At 36.6% G+C, this 11,803-nt stretch overlaps 1 long non-coding RNA gene across 6 annotated transcripts in view; it reads right to left on the bottom strand.

The window, feature by feature from the left end:
• LOC149129289 (uncharacterized) overlaps positions 1-11,803 on the bottom strand; it is a 100,281-nt gene that overhangs the window by 22,783 nt on the left and 65,695 nt on the right. The window contains exon 3 of one of the 6 annotated variants that reach the window (XR_016240091.1): positions 3,316-3,680. The exons of the other annotated variants lie outside the window; for them this stretch is intronic. This is a non-coding gene — a long non-coding RNA (uncharacterized LOC149129289). Of the gene's footprint in view, positions 1-3,315; positions 3,681-11,803 lie in introns of those variants that run through there. 6 annotated transcript variants of the gene reach the window in all.

Raw genomic sequence — 11,803 nt, 5'->3', positions numbered from 1 at the left:
ACGATTTATGTGAAATGAATTATTTATACTTCTACAACACATAAAATATTTTAACCATTTTGTTTATACAAATCCTAATAATATTTAACTATAAAAATATAATAGAATTTTTTAAACATAGAAAGGCTTTGAGGATCCACCTGAGTATAATAGGAATCAAAGGGGTCCATAGACATAAAATGGTTGAGAACCATTGTTCTGAAGTAATTGAATGGAATTTGATATTGTATCAGAGAGCAGGGCCAAATCATCAGCATTATCTGCAACAGTTAGGTTTTTAAGCTGAATGTCTGATCCTTTCCTTTCCACAAGTGTGAAACCAAGGCTGTTTAGATTGTCAAGCAATGTTCTGGGGATATAATCCAGAGTGATCACAAAGAGAAAAGTTACCAGCATATCTCCCTGGAGTACTCCAGCTTTGATGTCAAAGAAACTTGTGCCTCTATCAGAGGACCTTACTATTGATTTAAAGTTGTTACAGAACATCATAATTACTGCTGCCATTATGTGAATGACTCACATATATTTCCCACACTGCAGTCCTTTTCAGTTCCAACACACCTCCAGAATTTAGAATGTTTTTTTTTGCTAACAATATTTTATCTGCTTAAGGTGATGAGCAGGCAGCATCATTTGCACACCAGACAAAATATTTAGACATTTCGTCTGTCTTTACGCTTTGAGATTACATTCCACTGAGGTTGACTTTGCCTTTCATCCTTTTGGGGGTCAACAAAATAAGTACCAGTTGAGCACTTGGGTCAATGCAATCAACTTACTCCCTCCTCTGAAATTGCTGGCCTTGTGCCAAAATTTGAAACCAATATTTAACCTGCTGTAAGAAGAGTTAATTAATCTACATTTTGGATTGCTAATTGAATTTTCTTTGTGGTCCTTATCTGTAATGTAAGGTTTATGCAATGCTCAACAGTCTTCCCAGTCATCCACTTTAAAATTAATAGTTATCTATCTTTTTAGTTCCACAATTAATAGTTATCTATCTTTTTAGTTCCACAATTAATAGTTATCGATCCTTTTAGTTCCACAATTAATAGTTATCTATCTTTTTAGTTCCACAATTAATAGTTATCGATCCTTTTAGTTCCACAATTAATAGTTATCTATCTTTTTAGTTCCACAATTAATAGTTATCTATCTTTTTAGTTCCACAATTAATAGTTATCGATCTTTTTAGTTCCACAATTAATAGTTATCTATCTTTTTAGTTCCACAATTAATAGTTATCTATCTTTTTAGTTCCACAATTAATAGTTATCGATCTTTTTAGTTCCACAATTAATAGTTATCTATCTTTTTAGTTCCACAATTAATAGTTATCTATCTTTTTAGTTCCACAATTAATAGTTAGCTATCTTTTTAGTTCCACAATTAATAGTTATCTATCTTTTTAGTTCCACAATTAATAGTTATCGATCTTTTTAGTTCCACAATTAATAGAACAGCATATTTTCTTATCAGGTTTCTTTTTTTAGCAAGTTTGTATTACGAGGCAACAAATTAAACAAAAGATTGATTAGTTAGTTGCATAGATATTTAACTAATTTACTAATAATAAAAGAGTGGAATTGAACCAGTATGTGTAATTGATTTTGGTGTAATGCCTCTCCTTAAACACAGCAAAATTTGTTTCAACAAACGAATACACATAATTGCAAACCAAACAGAAAAATGCATTAGACAATAATCTTTGGGATATGGTGCTGTCTGTTTGGTATTCATGTTTTGAATTGCCAAAATGGAATATGAATGTTTCTGTAGCTTAAAGGGTTTCTAAATTCTTGCTTAAAATATTCTGAAATTTTTCAAAAATCTTAACCTTTTAACCAAATTAAAATGAGCAATGTTGGGCAGTCCTAGTGCTTCTAATGGACATTTTGTTTTTCTTCTTCCTTTAATTCTGGTGAACATATTTCGTTTCTGAATCCAAACTTGTTTTCTGTATAGACATCCATGTTAATTTATAAATGAAAGAATGTTTTTGGATCTATGTCATCTAAAATACAGCGTCTGAATATAAGAAGAGATGGTCACAGCTGGAACACCTTGTTTTGCTGCATCAAAGACTGACCAAAGGCAAAGCAATGACAAATCTCTGTATGTGAAAAACAAACTGCAAGAGGTAATGTTTATATCCACCTAAATGTGGGTGTTCTTTAAGAACAGACAATACTGCCATTTTAAGATGCCTCCTCCAGCTGGTTATTCAGTGTACTTCACACTCGATATATATTGCAAGCAGGGAGAGAACTCCCAACTATCGTAGCTCAGAGAACATCATATCACATGATTCCAATCTAGTTTGGTCCTACTCAGTGATGGATATTCATCTGCTAGACATAGCAGTAGTCTATCCCAGTTCTCAATATACAGAAAAGCAGTGTCACACAGTCACTGGTTTTGCAACTAGCAAACTTGTCCATTAAGAAAATCTCTACTCGAGATGAAGGCAGTATTTATACTTAGAAGTAATGTCTATCACCACCTAAACGTGGGTGTTCTATAAGAACAGACGATACTGCTATTTTAACCCCAGGAGGACGATTCCTCAAGCTAATTATTCAGTGCACTTCACACTTAATATATATTGCAAGCAGGAAGAGAACTTCATACTATTTTAGCTTGGAGACCATCATATCATGTGATTTCCATCTTATTCGATCATCCTCAGTGATGGATACTCTCCACTTGCAATATATATCAGTGCAAAGCGCACTGAATAACCAGCTGGTAGAGGTATCTTCCTGGGGTTAAAATAGCTGTATCATCTGTTCTTTAGATAGCAATAAACATTACTTCTCAGTATAAATGCTGCTTTCATCTCTTATAGAAATTCTCTTAATGGATTAAACTATAAGAAGTTTATATGTATTTGTTTTGAAAGATTCCTGATGTGAAATCATGTGTTGAAACAAGATATTGTTATACATGGGGATGGTCATCTTTGGCCAATTAAACACTTTATGTTTTGTCTTCACTTCAGCTTTATTATTATTATTATTTTAGTGTCTTTGTCTAAGCTCCCTTGTCAGACACCCTGTGACCTCTTCAGCAACTCGTTATCCCATGTGTCTTCTCTTGTGCTGCTTATTCCATTCAGAAAGGCAAAATGGAATAAGTAGAACAAGAAAAGACACATGGGGTCGAGAGTTGCTGAAGATGTCACAGGGTGTCTGACAAGGGAGCTTAGACAAAGACACTGAAATAATGATAATAAAGCTGAAGTGAAAATCAAGTACATGGGTTTCATTGGCAAAATATGACCATTCCCAACAATAACAAAAACTTTTAAAAACCTTTAGATACAAGAAATATGATTTTACATACATATGAAGCATAAGTATTGAATACTGAAGATCTATAGAAATTGGAGAGCACTGTCGTTTGGATAATCTCTTCCTCATCATCACCATCATCATCGCTATCATCATCACCCCCCCCCCCATTACCATCACCATCCTCATTATTTTTGCCATAGCCATCATTGTCTTCTTCATCATCATTTTAGAGTCAATATTTCTGTGCCTGCATGGGTCAGATGAGAGTATGTTGAGCAGAGTGTTTCTACAGCCAGCTTTCCTTCCTGTCACCAATCCCCATCTGGTTCCAAATAAGTTAAGAATCTTTCCATCTTTTGAATAATAAATAAACTGGACATGCTTCTGTTGTGGAGAATTAGAAACAAATGAAAGTGTATGAACGAATGTTTTGTTTACAAAAAGATTTTGCTTTCGTAGGGAACAGTGAGCAAATTACACCATCAGGAAGTTATTGTTTTAGAACCATTTAACAGTCACCATGTGTAAACAGGAAAGTTGAACAAATACACATACATCTACACACACACACACATACATACATATGTATACATACATACATACATATATATATATATATATATATATATATAGGCACACGCACATATACATATACATATATATATATAACTATCTAAGAATCCATAGGTCAGAAAAAAACATGCACTCATATATTACTCTCTCAGCTGGGTAAGAGCCACTGATGAGCATTAATTTAAATGCGAAATCACTGGTTATCTGGCTATACCTCAGATGCTGTAAGGAACTAACCTCCCTTGTCAGTCATAAGATAAGTACCTTATCATGGCTAAGACTTGTTTTGGCTCTTATTTCTAGCAATGCTGATGCTCACTAGTATCTTTAATCTGCCTTTTGGTTGTAAATTGTGAATAAGCCACCTTTATTATTTATACTAGGTCTGATCAATAAGTATCCGGACTGTTGCCATAGTAACGAAGCTAAAGCATGCAGAGTGAAGCCACTTAGCACAGATTGACCTTGAACTCTGCTGGGCATGTGCACTAAGGTTTAACATGCTAGCTAACTTCTGCTGTTTTCAGCAGTGCTTAGTAGGAAGATGTGTAGCGTGTGATCGTCGCATTGACCATGTCAGAGAAAGTTGTCATGGTGATACCTGCTCAGAGGCCTATGCAAAGTTTCAGAAAGTGTATGGAGAGGAGTGTATGAGCCACACACAAGTGTATGAGTGGTTCAGACGTTTCTGGAATGACCGCAAAATGTTGATATTGACAAATGTTCGTGGAGACCCACAACCAGAGAAAAACATCATAGATGTGCATGCAGCTGTGAGAGAAAATCATCGAATCACCATCTGTGAGTTATCAGAGAATGTTCAGATTAGTTACGGTTCAGTTCCATCCATTATCACTGAAGATCTGGGTATGAGATGCGTATCTGCCAAGTTTGTGCCAAAACTGCTTTCAGCTGAGCAAAAAGACACTCAGGTTTCAGTTGCCCGAGATCTCCTTCATTGTGTCAAGAACAATGGAAACTTTTTGGAAATTTTGCATAGGCCTCTGGACAAGTATTACCAAGCTTTGGGCAAAATTTGATGCAGATTCTCTGCTCAACTTTGTCTGTCATGGTCAAAGCGATGATGACATGCTATACATCTTCCTTCCAAGCACTGCTGTAAACAGCAGAAGTGAACTAGAATGTTAAAACTTAGTGTACATGCACAACAGAGTTTAAGGTCAATCTGTGCCAAGAGGCTTCACACTGTATGCTTTAGCTTCGTTACTATGGCAACAGTCCAGATACTTATTGATCCCACCATGTGTGTGTCTGTGTGTGTGTGTGTGTATGCACGCGCGTGTGTGTGCCTTTGTATTTGTGTTTGTCCCCCACCACCACTTGACAACCAGCAAAAAGAGATTGACAGAATAAATACTGGGCTTTAAAAAAAAGTGCTGGGATTGATTCATTCAATTGAAAACTCTTCAAGGTGGTGCCCCAGCGTAGCCACAGTGTACTGGCTGAAACAAGTAAAAGATAGAAGATGAAAAAGAAGCTATACCTATTAAATAAAGTTGTTAAAACTCTTGAAATCTCTGATCTAACAAGATGTGCATGTCTTTTATCAGGACACTGAACCTTTCAGAGGAGACATGTGGCACATTGCTGAGACATGTGGCACATTGCTGAGACATGTGGCACATTGCTGAGACATGTGGCACATTGCTGAGATATGTGGCACATTGCTGTACTCAAGAAGACCCATCCTCCACAGCAGAAGTGCTAATTCTGCTATCTCCTGATAAAGAGGATTGGCCTGCAAGAGCCCTGTGTCAGAGCCACATAAGAAGAACTTGTGCTGGTGCCATGTAAAAGTGCTTGTGCACCTAGGACACTCTTTAAAGTGGTTGGCATTAAGAAGTGTATCCAGCCATAGAAACCAAGCCAAATTAGACGACTGAACCCTGATGCAGCTCTCTAGCTTGTAGGCTCTGTTCAAACAGTCCAGCTCATGCCAGCAAGGTAAAGACATTAAACAATGATGATGATATATACATATGCGTATGTATATATATATATATATATATATATATATATATATATATCAGGTCATCCCATTAGTTCTGTTCGAATTTTGAATAAAGAAAACAAGTGATCAAATGTTATATTTTATTGAAATTTAATCATCAATGTACTTTCCCTGATTATCTATGACTTCATTCCATCTGTTTACAAGCTTTTTAATCCCATCAATGTAAAGCTTTTTTGGTTACAAAGCGAAAAACACTGAAATGTCAGTTTTGACCTCCTCCTGGTTTGCGAAAGTTATGTCCCCCAAATGATTCTGTAAACTATGAAACAAATGGTAGTCTGAAGGAGCAAGGTCAGGAGATTAAGGTGGATGAGGAATTTTTTCCCAACCAAGCTCTTCGATCTTAAGTGCTGTGATTTTTCGATTCGCTAAAGTGGGTCTTTTTTCCTTCAAAGCTTGGTTCAAATGCTCTAATTGCTGAGAGTAGACTTGAGCATTGACTGTTGCACTAGGTGGTAACAATTCAAAGTGAATTACTCCTTTGCAATCCCACCAGATAGAATGAAGAACCTTTATCCCATGAAGTTCCCTTCTCGGTTGTGGTTGAGCTTTTTCCCTTTTACCAAGCCATTGTTTACGACGTTTAATATTTCGATAGAAGATCCATTTTTTGTCACCAGTCAAAAGTCTATCCAAAAAAGGGTGAAATAAGTTCGCGAGAATGGAGTGAAGAGCAGATATCAACTCGGGATTTGTGGTTGCTTTTGGACAATTCATGAGGCACCCATTTTGCAAGTTTAGGAACCTTCCCAAGTTGTTGAAGATGACGATAAACAGTTGTATGGTTTGAACTAAGCTTTATTGCCAATTCTTCAACTGATAATGCAGGATTTTTTTCAAGTAATGCCTCAAGGAGCTTATCATCAAACTCAACTGGACGTCCTGTTCAATCCTCATCTTCAAGGCTGAAATCTCCACTTGTGAATTTTGCAAACCATCTTCTGCAAGTTCTTTCATTCAAGCATTCTTTCCCATAAACTGAGTGTATGTTTCGAGTCGCTTCGGCTGCAGAGTTTCCTTTTTTGTACTCATAAAGCATTATGTGCCTTAAATGCTCTTTGGATACTTTCATGTTAGAAAGGGTTTTAATCAAAGAAATTTTAATTCTATTATTTTGTAAAATAATATTTATTTAGTTTAAATGTACACAAATGCATAAAAATAATTTTTAATTCCATTAGACATTCTAAAATACTATTAAATTTCATTCAATTCTAAAAGGTAAAATCAGACAGAACTTCTGGGATGACCTGATATATATATACAGTAGTACCTCTATTTACGAATGCCTCTGATCATGAATAAATCATGCTTTATATATATATATATATATATATATATATATATATATACATACACATAGATACATGTATACATACATACATACATGCATACATGCATACATACATACATACATACATACATACATATATCTCATGTTGGTGCTGCATTCAAAGCATCCAGCACACTCTGTAAAGTGGTTGGCATTAGGAAGGGCAAAACAAAGGACTGGACCCTGGTGCAGCTCTCCTGCTTGCCAGCTCTGGTCACACCATCCAACCCATGCCAGCATGGAAAATGGACGGTAAATAAACATGATGATGATGATGATGTTGACGAAGACAATGATGTTGATAAGGTACAACTATGTGTATATCATTAGCTTACAATGACAGTGAGGTAGAGGGCAGCAAAGACGTTGTGGAGATATCAATGGTTTACACAGCCTGGTGGATAAGGTAATATGCTTAAGGAGTGTGATACTGCATGGTAGTGAGTCTTGTGATGTTTAATGTGATAGTACTGTGGAGACTGGATACAAGTTGTGTATGAAAGAGAGAAAGGTAAAACATTAAACCCTTTAGCATTTAAACCAGCCATATCCATCCAAAATATTCCACTTGTTTTATGTTCAAACTGGCTAGATCTGGCCTCTCAAACCTACCCTACAATGTCATTCTGAAAGTAAGCTGTCACATCAGTGAAATCTTGAAGTTCTGAGGTAATGCGTGATTAATTTTTAAAAAATGTGAATATATAAGCATTACATTTGACAGGGTAACCTGAATGCTAAAGGATTAAAACAAGGATGATAGAAAGTATTAAAACAAGGATGATAGAAAGTATTAAAACAAGGATGATGGCTAATTCAAGATTAATTCAAAACAATGTGAATAAAATAAGCAATACATTTGACAGGGTAACCTGAATGCTAAAGGGTTACACTGACCATATCCAGCCCAAATATTCTACATGTTTTATGAGAAAACTGACCAGATCCAGCCTCTCACACCTACCTTACAATATCCTTAAAACATAAGCAATCACACCATGAAAATCTCAAAGCTATGAGATAATGCAGGATTAATTCAAAACAATGTGGATAAATAAGCATAGCTAAAGGGTTACATTGGCCATATCTGACCCAAATAGTATACCCCTTTTTTATGTTCATACTGACCAGATCCAGCTGCTAACCCCTACAATGTCATTGCAGAATTAAACAATCACATCTTTGAAATCTTAAAGCTACAAGAAAATGTATGATAAATTCAAAACATAGTAAATAAATAGGTGCAGGCATGGCTGTGTGGTGAGAAGCTTGCTTCCCAACCACATAGTTCTGGGTTCAGTTCCACTGTATGCTGTATGGTGCCTTGGGCAAGTGTCTTCTACTATAGACTCGGGCTGACCAAAGCCTTATGAGTTGATTTGGTAGAAGGAAGCTGAAGAAAGCCCATTGTGTGTGTGTGTGTGTGGGGGGGGTGTTTGTGTGTGCACATGTGTATGTGTCTTTGTGTCTGTGTTTGTCCCCCAGCCACCACTTGACAACTGGTGCTGGTGTGTTTATATTGCTGTAACTTAGCAGTTGGCATAAGAGACTGATAGAATAAATACCAGGCTTTAAAAAAAAATAATTACTAGAGTCAATTCATTTGACTAGAAATTCTTCAAAAAGAAAATAAGCATTACATTTGACAGAAAAATCTGAATGCAAAAGGGTCAAATATTTAAATTTGTGTTACAAGGGGAACCAAAGTTGCTGTGCATGTGTGTGGATTATGTCACTGCTTCACACATGTGACACATGAACCCTCTGCAGGCATCATGTAAGGATCCTTGAACACTTCCATCAGAGATATCTGAGACACATTCAGAATATTGGTTTCAAATTTTGGCACAAGGCCAGAGCCAGGAATTTCAGGGAAAGGGTAAGTCAATTACATCAACCCCAGTACTTAACTGGTACTTATTTTATCAGCCTTGAAAGAATAAAAGGCAAAGCTGACCTTGACAGAACTTGAACTCAGAATGTAAAGCTGAATGAAATGCTGCTAAGTATTTTACCTGGCATGCTAATGATTCTGCCAGCTTGCCATCCAGCACATTCAGAATATTGGCTGTTCCTGGTGAACTCTAGACACAGAGGGCTTGAGGGGAACTGATGTCATGAGCATTGAAACACGAGAACCTTGTACTGGACACCTTGTTTGGATGGATGATCAAAGGATCCTTCAGTAGATGTTACGCTGCAAAAGTGTTTGTGGAATGCACTCTGAGCAGAAACAAAGACTATGCTTTAGGGATTGTGTAAAGTCCCTATTGAAAACACAGGAAATATGAAAGGTCAACTGGAAAAGCAATGCTTGTCATTGCTTCCAATGGAAGTGACAAGTAAAGGAAGGAATGGGGTTTTCAAAAAACCATGCATTTTTCATGCAGAATTTAAGTGAGCTGCTCAAAAATGCACCGTCAGAGTAGTGAATGGAGGAAGCTTGGTCTGCAATATCTGGTATAGGGCCAAGAGAGAACAGTAGAAATTAAAGGTAATGTATTAAAAGCAAAGAGTAAATACTTAATATTTGGCAAGTTATATATATATATATATATATATATATATATATATATATATATATATATACACACTAGCAGAGATACCCGTTGTTACTCAGGATTAAAATGGTATAGTTTGTATATATATATATATATATATATATATATATTGTAGTTTTGTTGAAACCGGTGATACAGGAAAGTGCAGCATTGAAGACAAAACATTTGTGGAGTAAATGATGGTCTAATTCGACTAAGCAACATGTAATATATCCATCTGGAGGATTCCATACCCTAACCTGTCAGGGAAAATTAGTGGGGCATGTAATTTTTGAACACACCGAAAAGTTGTCAGTGGATATACTCGCCTTTGAGGCAGTCAGCACTGCATCTAATATAACCCATCGTATGGTTGACAGACAAATGAATGGAGGTATAATGGAGATATTGTACATAAATGGCTACATTCTGGAAATGGGCTGCAATGGGAGATGGCATTGAGGGTTAAGGTTAGTGTTAGGGTTGGTGAACTGTTGAAATATTGCAGAAGGCAAAAGGTTGACATTGGATTACTGGTGTGGCTGGAGAATAAGAAATATAAAATGAGCCTATGCAGTCACATGAGAATATGTAATAATTAATTACTTGAGAAAATAAGACATATTGGCTTACCGTGTGGTTTGTATATAGCATGTCTGTATTTTTGTAAGCAGTGTAAATTAACAAAATATAAGCAAATGAACGAAATGGAAGCACATGTATCGGAGCTGCAAATTTAACAGTAAATGCCACAATAATTATTACAGAGAGAGAAATATATATATATATATAGGATAAATTTCTTAATGTAATGGTAAATATGTAATTGTAAATACCTTGCAACCTTGCAACTGCTGCAATAACTATTAACTGGTAATGAAACAGTAAATGTGTATTTTTATATATACCCTGAACCTTGCCACCTCATTGTTTATTTCACTGAAAGACATTTGCCCAAAGTGTCATACAGTGGGACTGAACTCAAAACCCCATGGAAAGCAAGCTTTTTCCTACACGGTCATGCCCATGCTTATATAGTAAAAATAGTTGAATAACTTCTGTAATCTAGATAACCTAATCAGTGATAGATGGGTGGGTACCCTGAATGCATAGCAGCCTGGATAAGAACTGGGGAGAAAAAGTTCAAAGAGCTTTTACCTGTTCTGCTAAAAGCAAGGCAACTCCATCATTGAGTAACTGGCATTCCATCAGTTACAACGATAAGAGTCCCGATCAGCAGTATAGTCTGCTAGTGAAGTTAACGTGGAAGTGGCTGAGTACTCCACAGACATGCATATCCTTAACGTAATTCTCATGGAGATTCAGCATGACACAGCGTGTGATAAGGCTGGCCCTTTCAAATACAGGTACTACTCACTATTGCCAGCTGACCGGACTGGAGCAACACGAAATAAAGTATCTTATTCAAGTACACAATGTGCTACCAGGAATCGAACTCACTACCTTATGATCGTGAGCCGAATACCCCAAACCACTAAGCCACTCCACTCGTGTACGAACTTCGATGTTCCCGGTACGGAATGGTGGAGTAAAGGGTGGTAATCGTTGCAGAGTAGAGCAAAGGTTGGAGAGAAATGAAGAAAGTATGCTCCCTTGGATGAGTAACGTTTCATATGCACGAATGGCAAAGCAAAGAGAAGTTAGGAGATTGTTTGAGAGGAATAGAAATGGAACGTGCAAGGGAGATAACTGTGTTGATACTGATGCCTGTGGATAATGGCAGACAGCTACGGAGTAAGTCAAGATGCAGACGTAACGATGGACTTAGCGTAAGGAGAAGACCAAAGAAGACGTGGCCAAAAGTAATAAAAGCTTATCAAAGGATGTTTGAACATCACAAAGGAAATGAGAAAACAATGCAACAAGTGGTGTGGGATGGGTTGGGGATAAGGTGAAGGAGAAGACCAGTCCAAACCATGCAAACATGGAGAGCAAATATATAAAAAATGATGATGATCGATATCATCATCATCATCATCATCATCATCATCATCATCATCATCAG

Source organism: Octopus bimaculoides, unplaced genomic scaffold (genome assembly GCF_046866305.1).
Source record: "Octopus bimaculoides isolate indiv1 unplaced genomic scaffold, ASM4686630v1 contig76, whole genome shotgun sequence".
Taxonomy (NCBI): domain Eukaryota; kingdom Metazoa; phylum Mollusca; class Cephalopoda; order Octopoda; family Octopodidae; genus Octopus; species Octopus bimaculoides.
This window is presented reverse-complemented; position numbering and strand designations above follow the sequence as displayed.